Below are 19634 nucleotides of genomic sequence, written 5' to 3'. Positions count from 1 at the left end.
ATAGTTCATTTTCTTTTATTCTAGGTTGTATTCCATTGTATGGGATATACCACGATTTGTTTATCTTTTCATCTTTTGATGGGCTTTTGTTTTTCCCCCCAGCTCTTGGGTATTATAAATAAAGCTGCTATGAACATTTGTGTTTGTATAAACATATATTCCCTTTCCTCCTGGGTAGTCACCTAGGAGAGGAGTGCTAGTTAATCTGGCAGGTATATGCCTAATTTTGAAAGAAGCTGCCAAACTGGTTTCCAAAGTGGTTGTACTATTTAACTTTCTCACCCACAGTGTATGAGAGTATAATTTCCTCCACAGACTCACCAAGGATGGTATGGCAGGTCTTTCTAATTGTAGCCATTTAATAGGCATGTAGTGATATCTCATTGTGGTTTTCATTTGAATTTCCTTCATGGCTATTGAGGTTGAGCATCTTTTCATGTGTTTATTTGCCAACTGTATTTCTTCTTGTGAAGTGTCTGTTCAAATACCTTGCCTTCTCTCCCTTTTAAATTGGGTTCTTTGTTTTCTTTATTGTTGAGTTTGAGGATTCTTTATATATTCTGTTTTCATTTTTATTTATGTATTCATTTTTTTTTTTTGGCCGCATGGCTTGTGGGATCTTAGTTTCCCAACCAGGCATTGAACCCGGATTCCTGACAGTGAAAGCGCAGAGTCCTAACAACTGGACCACCAGGGAATTCCCTATTCTGGATACAAGTGCTTTATCAGACATATGCTTGGCCAGTGTTTTCTTCCAGTCTGTGGCTTGTCTTTTCCTGTTCTTAACAGTGTCTTTTGAAGAGCAGAAGTTTTTAATTTTGATAAAGTCCAATTTATCCACTTATTTTTTTATGGATTGTGCTTTTGGTGTTATACCTAAGAAACCAATGACCAACACAACATCATGAAGATTTACTCTTATATTTACTCCTAACTTTCCTCTAAGAGTTGTGTAGTTTTAGCTCTTATATTAAGGTCCATGATCCATTTTGAGTTAATTTTTATTAATGGTGCAAGGAGTGACTTTCCTTCCCCAGCGCGCCCTTCTTCTCCTCTTCAGAGTCTTCATTTTGCCTATGTATAAATCCAATTGTTCCAGCATTATTTGCTGAAAAGGCTGTCCTTTCTACACTGCGTTACTTTTGTCCTTTGTCAAAAATCGGTTGTTCATTTATGCATAGGTTTATTTCTGGATTCTGGATTCTCTATTCTGTACCATTGATTTATTCGTTTATCTTTGCACCAATACTATGTTGTTTTTATTACTACAGCTTTGTAATAATTTCTGAAATCAGGTGTTTTCACTGTGGATAAGAAAGTTAAATAGTACAACCACTTTGGAAAACAGTTTGGCAGCCTCTTTAAAAATTAGGCATATACCTGCCAGTAGTCCTCCAACTTTCAATCTCTTTTTCAGGGTTGTTTTAGGTATTCTAGGTTGTTTGTATTTCCATATGGATTTTAGGATCAGCTTGTGAATTTATATTCTTTAAAATGCATGTCAAATTTCTGACTTGGGTTGTTTGAATCTACAGCTCTTAGATGTTTTACTTTACTTCCTCCTGGAGCTTCAGTTTCCTCCTCTGTCATGTGGAGATGATAATTCCTGCCTCGCAAAGCAGTTAGGAGGTCCATATGGGCTAATACTGTAAAACTTCTGACACAGTGCCTGGAGCATAATAGAACTAAGAGACGTCAGTTCTTTTATACCTTGTAATATGACAAAACCTTGCGTCTTTTACTCCTAACCTTCCTTGTAGAATTCCCTCTGTCATTTTTGGAAATTTCACTGTCACATACTGCCGTGAATGTGACTTTTTTTTTGTCCTTCTCTCTTTTAAGTGGCCTCAGAAACAATGTATTCAGGATCTGTTCAGTTTGAATCACCAAGACAAAATCTGGGCTTAAGCTCCAGCCATTAATCTGTAAACTTCCACAGTCAGACGCTTGACTGAATTCTTCTTCTCTAGGTTTGATTCTCTCCAAAGTTTTCTGAGCCAGCCTATTAGTTAGGAATGTGTTCAGTTGCAAGTAACAGTGAATTTGGCTAATGATGGTTTAAACAAATAGGGGTTTATTTCACTCAAGTAACAAAAAGACTGGAGGTAGGAGGTTGCTTGCATTGGTTCAGATGGTAAACAATGTGACTGGAAAACCAGAGGGCTTCCCTCTTTCTGATCTGCCATGCTTAATCTGAAAGCTTTCACCCTTGAGCTGTTTTCTCGTGGTCATAAGATGGCTGCCAGCGCTCCAGACCACACTTCACCTTAAGGCAGGACGAAGGATGTGGGAAAAGTAGAAATTTTCTCAGAATACTTCCTCCCCCAGTAGACTCCTGCTTATTTTACATTGCCGAGAATAGGCTTACATGTCCACCATTAGCTGCAAGGGAGTCTGATTCTGCAGGGAATAGAATTTGTGTGATTCATCACTAGGGCTGGACACATTCTCACCCTACACAAAGCTGGAGTTCTAGTGTCAGAGAAGATATTAGGATATTAGGAGAATGGATATTATGTAGGCAATGGACAGTGCCTTTTACACTTAGTTTTCTTACCTGAAAATGGAGATAATAATGAAGTTGTTGTGGGATTAGATGAGGTGATGTGTATAAGATGCTTAGCGCCTGGCCCATGTTAAGTGCTTAATAAAAGGTATATTATTATTATTATTATTATTATTATTATTATTTTGCCATGCTGCGTGGCATGCGGGATCCTAGTTTCCCAACCAGGGATCAAATCCGTGCCCCCTGCAGTGGAAGCGTGGAGTCTCAACCACTGGACTGCCAGGGAAGTCCCAGTATATATTATTTTCTTTACAATTATTACCATCCTTGACAAGGTCCAGAGGATTCCTTCATTGCTCATAAAACCCATTTGGTCCCCAGTGAAATTAGCTCCTCCCTCTAGGCATGAAATCTTTCCTACTCTCCGTCCTCCTCTCCTGACCACAAGGCATTGTTGTAGCAGATATTTAAGAGCATTCGGCATGTTCTAGGCAGTGGTGCTGTCACAGAGAACAAGGCAGACAGCTCCAGCCCTCACGGGAAACAGGCAATAAAAAACAAATAAACAAACAGGGGTGATTACAGCTAGTGATGAGTGGTACACAGGAAATAGAGTGGAAAGCTGCAGGGCTTGGAGGAAGCCTCTTGGATAAGGCAGCCTGGGAAGGCCTCTCTGAGGGCCCCATTTGAACTGAGGCTTCAAGGATGAGCTGGAGCCTCCAAGGGAAGTGTATTTATTCCAGGCCAAGAAAGCAGCAACAGCAAAATTCTAGAGATTTGAAAGGGTTGGTGGACTTGAGGAGGCTGGAAGAAGGTCAGACTGCCCAGAGCTCCATGAGAGTGGAGGAAGAGAAGGTAAGAGATGCTGCAGGTGAGGGCAAGCAGAGGCAGGCTTTGTCAGCCATGGTAAGGAGTGTAGATTTCATTTTAAGTGCAATCATTTTAAGATTTCCTTTTAAACAGAAGTTTTTAGGATGGGAGGGAAGTGATCTAAGTTTTTAGCTGATCACTCTGGCTGCTCATTCATTCAGTCACTCATTCAAGCACTATTTATTGAGTGCCAGGCAATGTGCTAAATGTCAAGACTAGAAATAAAGCAGTGAACAAAACAGAGGACAATCCCTGCCCTTGTGAGTGACCACCATCCAGTTTTCCAGGGACTTCCTGGGACATGGTCATTTCAGTGCTAAAATAGGGACAGTCCTAGGCAAACTGGGATGGCCATGATACACAGAACATACACTATCCCTACTAGAGATGAAAAATAAGCAAACAAATGTGTAAATTGTATCTCTGGTTTGATAGTGATAAGAAAGGGGATCTGAAAGTTTGGGTAAGAGGTGATGTTTTGGATAAGGTGGCCAGGGAAAGTTTTCCTGGGAAGGTGAAGCAAGGGGATTAGCTGTAGGAGTTTTGGGGAGCAGCATTCCAGGTAGAGGGAGCAAGTGCAAAGGCCCTGAGGCCATTGTGTGCCTGACAGTGTTTGCAGAGCAGTAAGGAGGGCAGTGTGGCTGGAGCAGAATGTGTGAGGGCCAGAGTATTAGGGAGTGAAGTCAGAGAGGTGGGGAAGTGAGGGCAGGTTATGTAAAGCTTTGTAGACCATTACAAGGACTTTGCTTTGCTCTGAGCTGCGAGCCATCAGAGGTTGGGAGCAGAAGGGTGGTATGATCTGATCTACTTGTAAGTATCACTGTCATTGCCGTGTTGAGAGAAGACTGAAGGGGGCAAAGGCAGAGCAGGGAGAGCAGTTGTGAGCTATGGCAGTCATGCAGGTGAGGGATGCTGGGGGTTTAGACCAGGGAGAGGCATGTTTTGGAGGCAGTATCATGTTGATGGGTTGAGTGTGGTGAAGAGGGGGTAAGGGAGAAAATGGGTGAAAGGTGATCCTCTGCCTTTTGTCTGAGCAAGAGGGTAGAAGAGGGGACCACTGCTGAAGTCAGGTTTGGGGTGGAGGCAGGGAACCTGGAGTCCCAGTTGGAGAAATGTGTGAGATCTGCAAGTGGAGATGCTGGGGGGAGATGGGTTGTGGGAACTTGGGGGGGCTTGAACTTAGGGGACGACTGGGGACTGAAATGTAAGTTAAGGAATCCTTAGCAAATGCATAGCATTTAAGGCGTGGGGATGGGTGTTCCTTAGGAAGGGAATGTAGAGAGAAGAGATTGAAATGTTGCTCCCAATTCTTTGCTCCATGGTAATACATACCATTGCCACTATTTCATCATGAACATGACCCCCCTTGACTTTGGGCCATGTGACTTATTTTGGCCAATAAGATGTTAGCAGATATTATGCTTTTGTAGTTTGGCTTGGAAGTCATGCTTCTGTCATTGCCAGAGGAACATACCCTAGGGAGTAGGACACCTCAGCCTAGCCTCAGGATAAGACACATGGAACAGAACTGGCCCACAGTTTACAACCTCAAGCAGAACTGCAGCTGGCCTGCAAGTGCTGAGGAAGAAAGAAATGCTTATAAGTATAAGAAATGCCATAAGTATTTTGTGGTTGTTTGTTATGCAGTGTAAGCTACCTGACACACCTCCCTTCAGCCTCTTGTGCCCATTTTTAATTAACTCCAACTCTCCTCCACATTGGAACAGCCTTTAACCTCCCAGCTGCCGAATCTTTCCTTTTCTCATCCAAGATCTTCAAATCCTATCCCCTTGGACTTTGCTCAACAAGGTGAGGTGGAGAGAATAGTGCTTTGTTTCTAGTAGTCATGACTTGCCAGCACTCAGCACTCCCGCAGGCCTGGAGCACTTTTTACACATTCTCATTTGGTCCTAACAACCTCATGTGGCAGATGTTCTTGCCGTCATCTTGCTGAGGAGGCAGCCAAGGTTCAGAGAGGAGAGTCTTGCACTCGGCCCCACAGCTGGAGGCAAGACAGGAGCCCAGCAGCTGAGACGGAAGCCTTCCTGGGGCCAAGCAGAAATCAAACACTGGCATTCTGGGAACAGGGTGGAGGGGAGATTTGTTTTTCGCTGAATAACCATTTGTTCCTTTGGAATTCTGTGCCACATGCATGCATTATCTACACACACACACACACACACACACAAACACATGCACGTGCATATACACACAGCCCAGGAATAATCAGCAATATTAACACACTTTAAAAAATCCATTTGTTTTGGGGGATGGGAAAGGGGATTCTGGGAAGCACATTTTTTACTTCCAGTTCTGTCCAAGGGAGGAGACCTGAGGTGCAGTATCCCACAGAGGCCTCTCTACTCCCAGTTCTGATTCCACCCCTCCAGGCCTTCCTTTGGATGGAGAATTAGGAGCTGGAAGCATTGCAAGTTCTAGAGGAGAAGAGCCCCACTCTGAATGGGATTCTGCCCTGTCTTGTGTGAACATGCTTCCTGGGGGTCTGAAACTTCTGGGGTGCTGGCACTCTCCTTTCCTGGCCACAGGGTCAAGAGACCGACACCTACTAAGGTATCAGCCTGGAGGGACCCCACCTGAGAGATCAGCCCCAAATCTCCCCCCTTGAGCCCTGACACCTCTCTTTGCATGGATATGCCTGTTAGTAATAGCAACCCAAATTGAGTGTGGGTGCTTTTGTTTTTAAATCCATAAAATCCACATCTGTCCACAGTTTCCTCTGTCTCTTAGCCTTTGGTTTTCCATCTATGAAAAGGGGTGATGTGCTTGTTGTGTGGGGGAGAGGGGAGTGGGGTTGAGTGGGAGAAAGGTGAGCTCCACAAGCTGTGGCCTGAGAGGTGCCTAGGAGGGAGAGTGGATGATTAGAATCTTTGGGGGGCACGGCAGTAGTTTGAAAAGGTGAGTAGTTTGAAAAGGTGAGTTCACAACGGCCATAGCTTTGTTTTTGTTGGTTTGGTTGGTTTGGTTTGGTTTTGGTCGGGATATGCCAAAGTATTTGAAACTTCCAGTAACTTAAAGGAAGATGTGAGCTATTAAACACATGTGGCTGAGGAGAGGACTGCTGGGGCAGCAGGCTGGCAGGTGGGACAGGAACGGGCCGCATTTGCAGTTGCAGAAAAGAGAAACTCTTCTTTCAAGCCTGCGTCCCAAGAGGCCCGGACAATTGGGGTAAACTCGGAGGATCAGACTTGCAGACAAAACCTGCATCTGCATTTGAAACGGGATCGCGGGGGCTCTTCAGGAAGGCTTCCGGCGGGATCTGCCGGCTGACGGGCTCCTGCGGTTCCGATAATATCCCAGAAAGCCCAAGCAGAGGGCTCCGGCTCAGATGGCGGACCCTGGGTGTCCGGGTGCAGGAGGGGCCCCCAAAGAAGCCCTGTGCCCAGAGCTGGAGTGGGAGGGTGCCGGCGAATGTCCCCGGGTTTGGCTATTTGGCTCAAGGTCACCTCCAAACGGGATTGGAATAAACCCTCCTTGTTTGCCTCTCGCCCGGGCTAAGCCCCGGGTCCCCTTGGGTGTCTTCCAGGACGCCAGGCGCGGCGGCTTACAATTGCGCTCAGACGACAGATGGCGCGCGGGGCGGGGCGGGGCGGGCGCTGGCAGGTGCGCGGGGCAAGGGGCGGGGGAGGGGGGACGCGCCACCGCTGCGACGGCCGCCCCGCTGAGCTCTCAATGGACTGCAGCCCGCTGGTTGCAGGCGCCCCCCAGCGCAGCCCCGAGAATAGTAACCGAATTCTCCGAGCACCCCCGACCCGGGGCTCGGCCACGCGCCAGCCAGGCTCGCCCATCCCCGTGCGCCCGGAGCTCCCGGTGGGCCGGCGTAAGGGCCAGCGCCTCGTGTGCGCTGGGGTACACGTGCACGCATGGACACACACACACACACACACACACACATATGCTCACGCGGGGCTCTGGGCCAGTGAGTGCTTGCAGAGGTCGCAGGTGTGGCGATGCCAGTGCCGAGAGCACAATGGCTTTCTTCCCTGGCACGCACGCGCACCTCAGAGAGAAGCGGCGATTGGCTTGAGTGCAGAGCTCACTATCAGAAGCCACGGGGCTGGTAGATCAGACAGGGCAGCGACACAGAGGGCCCCGAATCGGAGTTGGGAGGCCCGCAGCCTGGCCCTGGCTCTGCCTCGCGGAGGGGCCAAGTCGTGGGTTCGCTGAGCACCTTCTCCTGCGCTCGCCTTTCCCCTCTCCGCTCTAGCCCGCAGGCCCTGGCAACTACTGTTACACGCCCCTCCCCACTCTGTGGTTTGTACTCCTTCCTAGAAAAAGGGAACCTGAACCCGCCAAGGCAGGTAACCCACAGCAGCCCTTTCTGTCCATCTCCTCAGGCCCGAAGCTTTCCTGAGGTCGGGGAGGCACTTTGTGAGCTAAGTGGAGTGTTAGGTCCTTAGGGGGAGGGGGGGGGGTCTCCCGAATCCTCAGGAGACACAGAGCAGTTGGGCAAGTCCATTGCAGATGAAGGCAGGACCCAGCGCAGGATGAGCCAGGACCCTTTGTTGGTGAGGAGCTCACAGCAGCTGGGTGATGTGGGTCTGTGAAAGTTTAAGGGGGGTGTGTGTGTGTGAGAGAGAGACTTTGAGAGAGGTGTGGTGTGTGCCAGCAGGGCCTCTTAGAGGTGCCACAATGACCTCCCTCCCTCACTCCCCCACGCCTTGTGGACAAGTATTAATGAACATTACACAACAAAAGAAACAAAAGAAACACGTGAGGCACTTATTTTGGAAGGAATTCCTCCCTGTAGTAAAGGCATATTGGGCTTTGAGGTCCTCACTAGCCCAGACCCCTCTATGGAGGGGGTACCCGGTGAGAGAGGAAGTCCCTTGTGATGGTTACAACTCCTGTCCGACCTTTCTCTAATAGCCCCGGGGTTCTGTGTCCTTGCAGCTATTATATCTAAAACATTATAATGTCTGCCTCCTTGCTTTCTTGAACTATCTGTGTCTGTCCTAAGTTCTGTCTATGTATATGTTATACATATGATACATGTGTATTGTACATACACAGTGCGTATATATATCTGTGTATGTATGGCTTATCTAACCATGGAGAAGTCATTTTACTAGTTTAGTTCTGATTGTGAGCTTTCGGGTTTTTTTTTTCCTTTAAAGGAACACATAACACCTTGTTAGAAGAACACTCTGGTAATTCTGCTATGTAGAATTCTGCTGTGAAAGGAAAATTCAACATTTTTCTGGTGTAGTATTTCCCAGGCTTTGCTGTTCGCACACCACCTTTGTGATTTCTGTCATAGCATGTATTGCCCGTAATATTATATACTTAAGAGGTTTCTGTAAATCCTTTTGCTTTTTAAACTAAATTCATTTTAAAAGGATATTTTAGAGGTGATTCTGGGAACATGGTAACTTGAATGTGGTTCCCTTTCCATCCATTTCCAAATGAATTTATCTCTCTCTCTCAAGCTAAATGGTTGTAGGTACCAGTGGAAAGAATGAGGGATAGATGTTCTCCCCAGTCAGTTCGTCAAATACTGGGGAGCCTTGAAATGTCCAAGAAAAGGTGGAGCCTGGCGAGAGTTTGCACCCCAGAGATCTGTGGATGTCCAGAGGAAAGCTGACATTGGGTCAGATGAAGACACCTGGACCCCTCATCCCAGCAACTAAGAAGTTGTTGAACCAGTGGGCTTAGTTCCCTTGCTCCTGAGTCTGGAGATGCCAAGGAACCCAGACCAGGAAAGCGTCTTCCAGGTACCCCCACAGGAGATGGGCAGTATGCCTGCATCTGTGCTGCCTTGATTAGGACAGAGCTCTTTCCCCTGTTTTCCACCAATAGAATGCCCATCCCTTAGGCTGCTAATTACTGTCTATTCTCATTATTCTAGGATTCTGTATTTGCAAATTCACATACTTGCTAAACTTTCTTTGTAACCCCAAAATCAATTTTGCAAAGTACAATACGTATAGGAAATGCAAAATGTACAGCTACTGTGGAAGATAGTTTGGCAGTTTCTTACAAAACTATACATACTCTTATCATATGATCTAGCAATTGCCCTCCTTGGAATTTACCCAAATGAGTTGAAAGCTTATTTTTACATAAAAACCTGCACATGGATGTTCATAGCAGCTTTATTCATAATTGCCAAAATTTGGAAGCAACTAAGTAGACGAATTTCCTTGAGTAGACAAATGGATAAAATAAACTGTGGTTCATCCATACAATGGCGTATTATTCAGCACTAAAAAGAAATGAACCATCAAGCCATGAAAAGACATGGAAGTACTTTAAAGCATATTACTACTTGAAAGAAGCCAGTAGGAAAGGGATCATACTGTATGATTCCAGCTATGTGATATTCTGGAAAAGGCAAACAATGGAGACAGTAAAAAGATCAGTAATTCTGAGGGGATAGTGGGGAGGGAGGGAAGGATAAATAGGTGGAGCACAGAGGATTTTTAGGGAGGTGAAACTATTCTACAAGATACTGTAATGATGGATATATGTCATTTTACATTTGTCAAAACCCATAGAATACACACCAAGAGTGAAGCCTAATGTAAACTATGGACTTTGGTGACAATGATGTGTCAATGAAGGTGCATCAGTTGTAGCAATCGTAGCAAACGCAGCACTCTGGTACCAGTTTTGTTGATAGTAGGGAGGCTGTGTGCAGGGGCCCCGGGGGCATATGGAAACTCTCTGTACTTTCCACTCAGATTTGCTGTGAACCTAAAACTGCTCTAAAAAATAACTATCGATCTACCTTGGATTAAAAAGATCAAAGTTATATAACAAACTGTCTAAAAAGCAATGGAAAACTGACAAATAAAGAAACTGAGTATTCATCTTACAAACGAGAAAAGCAAATAAACCAGAAAAAGTCAGATACTAGATTCTAGTTTAAAAAATAAAAGAAAGGAATCAAGAAAAGGGAATCTAAAAAGATAAAAACTGAAATTAATGACATAGAAACAACAACAAATATGTCAAAGGAAAAATAAACCTCAGAATGGGTTTTTTGAAAAGATGAATGAAATAGATAAACTCTCCACCCACTTGATCTTAATCCTTAGTCCAAAGGGAGAGAAAGGGCAAAAACAAACATGATTAGGAATGAGAAAGGAGACATAATTACAGATGAGATTAAAAATAATTATATAGAATACTACATGCAAGTCTTTTAACAACAAATTTGAAAACTTACAGAAAATGGCTGTTTCTCTGGAAGCATAAATTTCCAAAATTGGCCCTATAGAAGAAGTAGAAAATATGAAAAGGCCAATTACCATACATGATGGGAAATGTGATAAAAGACTTACTACTGAAAAACACTCTAGTAGCAGATAGGTTGATGGTTGAGTTTTTTCTTACCTTTAAGGAAAACCAGGCCATAGAAAAAGATGGAATGTTTCTAATTCATTTAATAAAGTAAGTTGTATTAGTCAGGTTCTGCTGCAATAATGCTGCATAACAATTTTTTTTAAATCTCAGTGGCTTTCAACACAGGCTAAGGTCTGTGGGTCAGCTATGGGTTGGCTGGGCTTGGTTAGGCTTGGCTTCAGGCTACAGTCTGGGGTTAGTTCTGGTCCATATGCTTTCTGATTCTGGGACCAATGATTCCCAGGGAAACGTTTTTCTCAAGGAGGAGGATAGCATGGGAAGGAGGCAAGTCAAACCAGGGATGAATGTGGCATATGCTGTGTTTGCTCACATTTCACTGGTCAAAGCCACTCACATGGCTAACGGCAATGGGGTGACCATGTCTACTCCATCCTCACTGAAGCCTTGGCAAAGGTGGTGGGGGAGGTGGAGGGGGAGAAATGTGTACAGATAGTACTATTTACTTGCCAGTATAAGTTGAATACCAAACTTTACTATTTTATTTTATTTTATTTTGGCTGCGCAGCGTGGCATGTGGCATCTTAGTTCCAAGACGAGGGATCCAACCCACGGCCCCTGAAGTGGAAGCACAGTGTCTTAACCACTGGACCTCCAGGGAAGTCCCCCAAACTTTACTTTTTAATATAAATGCAAAAACTCTAAATAAAATATTAGCAAATAATAGAAATATCTCTACCTTGACCTGAGTGGTGGGTATGTAATTATTTGAGCTATTCACTTAGGATTTGTGCTCTTTTTTGTAAGTGTGATATTCTTCAATAAAAAGCCTGAGTGTATACTAGAAAATTAAACACAAGACCAGATAACTGACAGACCTATGAGCAAAGAATAAATGGTTTGTTATTGAAGGTCACTGAATTTTTTAAACAGCTTCCTAAAAGGTAAGCTTCATGAGATCAGAGATTTTGTGTTTTGTTTGTTGCCGTGGATCTAAACAATGCCCTTGACATGGTAAGCTATCCATAAGTATTTGCTACGGATAATGAAATAAAGTAACAAATAGATTCCACCAAAATATCACAAGAATAATGTATTTTGACCAAGTAGATTTTTTTTCTAGGAATAAATATCAGGAACTCCATTCAACATAATTTATTATATCAGCAGGTTAAAGGGGAAAAATTGTAGGCTCATATTAATAGATACTGCAAAGATCTGGTAAAATTCAACAACCGTTCTAAAAAATTTTCATAATAAACTTGAAATAGAAAGAAACTGCTTAAATATTTCAACAGACTATTCACCTAAATTCAATAGGAAATGCTATTCTAAGTATTGAAACACTGAGATAATTTCAATTAAAATGGGAAACTTGACAGGGGTGCCTACTATCATCATTGCTATCCAACATTGCTTTGGAGGTTCTAACAAATGCAATAATAAAAGAATACAAAATAATTGCTATAAACAATTAGAAAAGGAGAGCTAAAACTATCTTTTTTTCTTTCTGTTTATGTTATAGTTCACCCAGAAAATCCAAAGACTAGGAAAAAACCTGCTGGAATTAATAGGATAATTTGGAAAGTGTTTTAGTAGGTGATACATATGTCAGAATAGCCTTTCTTTATTTTAGCAATAAACACATAGATATAGAAGTAGGAAAAAAATTTCAATACAAGGTTGGCAAAAGATACATGGTGCCTAGAATAAATTTAGCATGACAAGCACAAGGTCTACTTATAGGAAAATCTGAAATCTTATTTAAAGACATTCTTAGTTGAGAAGGCAATATTATAAACTATCAATTCTTCCAAAAGTAATATAAAAATTTAAAACTTTAAATTTCCATAGGAATTTTTGAATTGGATAAAGTTATTGTAATGATTATGAAGAATAGTATAATGCCTGAGAATTGGCCAAAAGGTTAATATTTATAATATGATAACAGCTCTTACAAATTGATAAGTAAAAGATGACCTAATTTTTTAAGACAAGGGCAAAGGTTATGAAAAGGAAGTTTAGAATGTCCAAGAAGCAAAAGAGAATATACTCAAAATACCAGCCATCAAGGGACTGCAAATTAAACTAAAAATGAAATAATACTTTTCGTTTATTTGACAAGAAAAATTTTAAAGGTACAGCATTGTTTGCTGGAGGAGATTCAGGAAAGAGGTACTATCATACGGCCCTGGTGGCAATGTGAGTTTTGGGGAATAAAACATCTATTAAAATAAAAATATAGCTCCTCTTTGACCAGCAACCTCACTCCTGAGGGTCTTCCCCTTAGTTATTAAACCATGGATGTATAAAGATACATATACAAGGATGTTTATAGCAGCGTTGTTTACGAAGGGCAAGAATCAGAATCAGTGTGAATGTTCATCAGTGGGCGAATGGTTGAAAGAATTGGGACACATCCATGCCATAGAATATACATGGTGCATACAGCTTCTAAAAGAATCAATTAGGGCTATAGCAGTGGACTTGGAGGAATTTCCAAGAGGTAGTTTTAAATAAGTAAAGCAAAATGCAGGACAGCATATACAACATGATTACATTTTTGTGGAGCAAACAGCGCCAAAGTCCTTCTATGAATGAAATTAAAAAAAAAAAAAAAAGAAAACTAGTATGATTTTTCAAATAAAAAAGTAAAACGGGAAAGAAAGAAAAACGCTTTTGTCCCTGCTAATAGTCAGACATGTTTATCTACACCTAGTTTATTTCTGCTGAGTATCTGGATAGAGAACAAAGCAGTGTAAGTCAGAGTTGTCATTTGCAGGGTATATGCTTGAATTGATCATCTTTAATTCAATAAGATTTGCTAATGCCTTAGATTTTCCTTGGTCCATTCTAATATTTAGAAAGGTTAATCCCAACAGGTTTACTTAAAGCACACTCCGTATCCCAACCCCTGCTTTCCTCCCTACAATGTAAAATGCGAAGCCCTTTTTAATGGAAAAAACAAAACAAAACTGAAAAGGAATCTATATTTTCACCATAAGTAGAAAGCTAGATACAGTTAAAATAAATAGAAGGTAGCAGAAAAAATTAAAATAGTCAAATCAAAATGAAGTTATATAACTCCAGCTGCTACTGCCAGCAGATGGCTTGGGCCCAAGGCTCAAGCTCAACCTGTAATAAAGGATGATTAAAGTCATTACAGAGGTGTTAACGGCCCACCAGCACCAAACTGAGACTTTCTATGCTCCAGTATTAAAGAACCGAAAGATAACTGCAAAGAATTCTTTCAGTGCCTGCTTAAGTCTCATCTGATGCTCTGCTCTTGTGCCACCTAAATTCCCTCGTGTCACAGCTCCAGCACTTGGGCAAATGCTGATTTAGTCTAATCTTCATTTCTCCAACTGGAAAATCAACCCCAGGAAAGATGGGTGTCTCATGCAAGGTCAAACACCTGGACCGTAGCATGTCCTTCTGCCTACCAGGCTGGCTCTTCCTGAAGAAGCAAAAAAAGAGATGGCATTCAGTTCTATTCTTTGCTGGTCGTGGAAAATAACTCCTTACTCCTTTCCTTTCAGTCACTTAGAAAAATAATCTTATTGCCATGAAAATGAAAACAGACGTTCAAAGGGTAGCATGGAATATGTAAAGGTTCTCAGAGGAGAAAAATGTTCATCAAGAAACCATTTAAACTGCTTTGTCTTGTTTCTCAGGGCGGAGAAGGAATTTAAGAATAGAACTCACGGAAGCAAGGGTTCCAAACGGAAGAGAGCGGGCCGGGTAATTATAATGTGATAGGTAATTACCAGCGGCCGGGTAATTACAATGTGATAGGTAATTACGGCTTTCCAGGAAGTGCCTAAATTACAGGGCAAGTGTCAGGTCCATGCTGCTTCCTCCTGAGAAGAATAATACAGGCCAGAAAAATCGAGGTCTGGCTGGTAGGCATTTGAAACCTGGGCACACCTGGTCCAAGGCAAGACAGTTGTGTGTCGGGGGCTCACTACTGCCCCTTCCCTTCCTTCCACCCCTTGTCTGGGGGGTTGAAGGGGCGCTGTCACTGACGCCCCCCTCCCTTCCCTGACCAACCTCCATAGTAGGGTGGTGCCCTTCACCAGTCTCCCCCCGGCCTTCTCCTTAGCTCCAAGAGAGATGAAATGGTGCGAAAGTCAACACTGATGAGGTCATGGAGAACAGGCGGCCATGAAATAGCAGATTCTCCTTCCCCTCTCCTCTGTACAATGGTAACCTTTCATTCCCTTGGAAAAGTCCACCACGGGCCCTGGTGAAGAAATGGTCTTCCCCAGGACTTCTGTTTACCCAGCTCTTGCCTGGGAGGCCAGGCCTGGCTGACACAAATGCCATCCTTTTAAGCCATACTGACCTTAAATTGGCAGGGTGGAAAAATAAGAGTTTGTGTGAGGGGATCCCACAGGGAAGGTCCATGGAATTTTCCTGCAGCCATTTTGACTGCAACTGCAGCAGCTGTTAAACACACAGTTGTTTTGATGCGGGGCTGTTTTGACTCAGCCTAAAACCCAACCATTAATCTTTAGGCTTAAAAAAAATAGGCCAAGTACATAGACATCCCTATCCAGCTCTTGAGCCTCACCCCTTGGGTGGGGTGAGTCAGGAATGGAGTAAGAGTTATAAGAGTCTGTTTTACACATTGACTGATGATTTTAAGAAAGTGTTTTACACTTTTACATAACCTATCAAAGTGTCAAGAAGGTAGCATCAGAATGGCCACATCAAAACACCTTGCTTCTCATGCAGCCCCACTCTTGCCCTTCCACAGGGCACCCCCTTCCTCATATAGCTTCCTCTGTTGGTTTTTGTCTCCGCCCCAGTATAAAGTCCTCAGGGGCAGGCACCACTTCTTCTGAATAGCAAACAGTAACAGCTGCTTAGTGCATGCTTATTTGACTAGCAGAATAAAATATGCTTACATTCAGCTGGGACTTTACCCACATCTCCAGAAGGAAAGATAATAAGTGAAAATCTCTAGACCAGTGGTTTGTTCAAACTCTTCGATCACTACCTATAACAAAAGATTTTTAAAGCATTCTATACTACAACCCAGTGTAGTATAACCTCTCTCTCTCTCACACACACTCACACTTTCACACTTGATACAAAAGTTTGGTAAAATAAAACTTACATTTACTATGTGCGATGCACTTTGCTATTTTCTATCCTATGCTATTTTGTTCTCCTTGATTTCATTTTCAAAAATGCTTGAACATTCTGCATTCAGTTGATTTACCTGATGGATGCTGACTCACAATATGAAAACACCACTCTTGACTTTTGCTGGACCCACTCCTGACAGTGCTCAGCAGGGCATCCGCCTTGTGGTCATTGCTCAGGGCTCACTCACCTCCCTGAAGGTACATAAGCAGGAGCTGCACTGTGTGCTTCTGAGCTTGGGCCCATGATGGCTCCCATCCTCACTGGCCAGGTAGCTGGCACTCAGTTGACTTTATGGGATAGGTGGGTAGGCTGAGTGTTTTGTGCCAATGTAGAGCTCAGGCCTGGTATGCCAGTCAGGGTGCAGTTGGGAAAAGGGAAACCACACTGGTATTTCAACAGAGGGGAAATTAATATAGGGAATTGCTAACACAGCTGTTGAAGGGCTGACAAAACAAAAAGGCATCATGAGGTAACTCACAGGTAAAGTCAGGCAGTTAAGTGGTTCCTAATCTGGCTGATTTGCTGCACATCCACAGATTTGCCTGGTAAAGGGACAATGAGATTTAGACAAGTGGATTTAGACAGTTTATTTCTCACAGCACAACAGGTCTCATGAGCTTCCTGTTTGCATCCATTTCCCTTGTCCTGTATTCCACATTCTGTCCAGTGCAGTGGAGTGATAAAGAGAGAGTGATAGAAAAAGAGAAAGGAGGGGGAGAGCTCCCTGCAGGGACATAGAGAGGGCCTGAGAGAGGGCAGGAGGCCACGCTCGGCCACCCAGGGCCCCGTCTGTGGCCTCTTCCTTCCTGCTACAATCCCTACCTGCCCTCACCTCAGGGCTCATCCTCGCCCTCTCTGCGCTCCCACTTCTCAGTCCCTGATTTTTTTTAAAACCGCTCTATTGAGGTATGATTGACATGGAAAAGACTGTATATGTTTCATGTATACACCTTGATGAGTGGTAAGTATACACCCATGAAACCATCACCACCATCAGGGAATAGACATATCCATCACCTCCCAAAATTTCCTCCTGACACCTTTATTATTATTGCTATTGTTATTGTTATTGTTATGTGTGTGGTAAGAACACCCATTACTCCCTCCCCCACAACCCCTGGCAACTACCATTTTATTCTCTGCTTCTATAAATTTGACTATTTATATCCTACCTATAAGTGAGATCATACAGTATTTATCTTTCTGTATTCAGCTTATTTCACTTAACTTGATGACTTCAAGGTCCATTGTATTAGTCAGGGTTCTCCAGAGAAACAGAACCAACAGGAAACATATAGATACATATAAGAGGACATTTATTATGGGAATTGGCTCGTGTAGTTATGGAGGCTGAGAAGTCCCACAATCTGCCATCTGCAAGGTAGGAAAGCTGGTGGCATAATTCAGTTCAAGTCTGAAAGGCTGAGAACCCAGGGGCCACTGGTGTAAGTTCTGGAGTCCAAAGGCCCAAGAACCAGGAGCTCTGATGTGTGAGGGCGGGAAAAGCTGAATGATGTCTCAGCTCAAGAAGAGAGAGCATATTAGCCCTTCCTTCACCTTTTTGTTCCAATTGGACCTTCAATGGATTGGATGGTGCCTGCCCACATTGCTGAGGGTGGATCTCTTTACTCAGTCTACTCAATCAAATGCTGATTCCTTCTGGAAACACCCTCACAGATACATCCAGAAATAATGTTTTACTAGGTATCTGGACATCCCTTAGCCTAATCAAGTTCACACATAAAATTAACCATCACATCCACCCATGTTGTTGTGAATGGCAGGGTTTCCTTCATTTTTAAGGCTAAATAATATTCCATTGTATAGATATACCACATTTTCTCTATCCATTCATCTGTCAGTTGATATTTAGGTTGTTTCCATATCTTGGCTATTGGGAATCTCAGCCTACCCACCATGATGTTCCCAGGACCTGGACTTTGGCCACTACCTGTGGACAATGGAGGAAGAGAGAATTTGGTACCCAAGACCTCTGGATAAGGTCCAAGGGTCACAAAGGAGACATTGTTTAGCACCTCAGAGCTAGAAGTGATTTTAATCACCACCTAATTGAAGGCTTCATTTCACAGAGAAGAAGGCTGGCCTCAGGGGCTCGGGGACACCCACAGGTCTTCAGGTTCCTCTGGCATGGTCTTGCCCACCATTGCAGAGCTCTCCCACCCAATCTGGGCTGGCCAGGCCTCTAGTACCAGGCCCTGTCTGGGGCAATTTTACCACTGGATGTCATCTGCCCTTGCTTCTTTCAGTGTGTACTTGTACTGTATTCTCTCTCCTTGTGGAAAAGGATGGCAACAAGTCCTGGGTTCAAATCTGAACTCTGACAGTTACTTGCTGAGCAACCTTGAGCATCATTTCACTTCTCTGAGACCAAACCTCCTCTCTCTGAGAATGAGGATCTATTTTTTTAAAGGTGTGGTACAGACTAGATGAAATAATGTTTACGCATAAGGCAGCTATGGCATCATGGAAAGAAGTCAGAAGAATTGGGTTCAGTTTCCTGACTTGCTAGTTGTCTGAACTTGGGCAAAGTTGTAGCTTCCCTGACCTCAGCATACTGATCTGTAAAATGGGGATAATAATCCCTCTCAAAAACGGTTGTTATGATGATGATTTTATTCATCCATTCATTGAACAAATGTTTATTAAACTATAAACTCTTATGTGCCAGGCTCCATTCTAGATGTTAGGAAAGCCGCAGTAAATAAGACCTACAGAATCTGTCATCATGGAATTTACATTCTATTGGGAGAGACAATTAATAAGCAAATGAATAGATGCACATACAATCTAATATTCTGAGGTGAAAAGGACTATGAAAAATGAGAGAGAGAGAGGCAGAGAGAGAGGGAAAAGAGAGAGAAAGAGAGAGGGAAAAGAGAGAAAGAGAGAGGGAGGGAGAGAGAGAGAGAAGAGAGATTGATTGTAGGAAGGCACTTGGTAAATTACAGAGCACCAAATAATTGCCTGGCATTTAGCTCAACAAATGCCAATTTCCTTCTTGTCTACATTTCTTATTTCCACCTTCTTCAGGCAATTCCATGCCCACTGTTATTCTCAGGATGCCCATAATGCCACTTTGAGCATCCTCACCATTTCCATCTACCATCCACCCAGTCATGACATGTTCCTTCCCACACCCCACCTCTTGCAGCCCCTGGGCCAGGCACTGGGCATTCAGTGATAGCAGGGCATCAACGACAGTAGGAAGTTTTGTGCAAGGCAGTGGAAAGGCAAGGAAACAGAGGCACATTATATAGCCGGGAGCATTCCCCTTGGTGCTGCGCAACTGCTTATGCGCTGGGGCCTTGCCCTTTTAGGACTGGGAGCTCATCCTGGACAGAACTTTCACTTTAGTAATGAAGAGATTCTCTGAAAATATCACACTGATTATCAAGGATCAAGCCTCTCTCTCCCAAACTTATTCGTATTAATGAAGCTTAACATCATTGATTTATCTTATTCACCAAAGAGTATAAAAAGCAATTCCAAAATATAGAGCAAAACCAAGGAAAAAAATTTTTAAAATTTTTTTAATGAAAAAAGGCAAGGAAAGGAAATTTAAGAAGTCCATCATACTTTTTTTTTCATTTGTAAATACATACTCTGTCCCCTTGTACTCTCTCCCTTAGTTATGAATGACTCCAGGTGTGAGGTGCTTGTCTATTCTGCTGAGAGTTCAAGGTCGGGAATGTCCTTGATTAGTTCTGTTTGGGGTGTCAGAGGGACAGCTTACCCCTTTTGGGAGAGAAGGAGTCTA

The sequence above is a fragment of the Balaenoptera ricei genome, chromosome 4 (genome assembly GCF_028023285.1).
Source record: "Balaenoptera ricei isolate mBalRic1 chromosome 4, mBalRic1.hap2, whole genome shotgun sequence".
In the NCBI taxonomy this organism is placed as follows: Eukaryota; Metazoa; Chordata; class Mammalia; order Artiodactyla; family Balaenopteridae; genus Balaenoptera; species Balaenoptera ricei.
The sequence above is the reverse complement of the archived record's forward strand: the minus strand, read 5'-3'. Positions refer to the sequence as shown.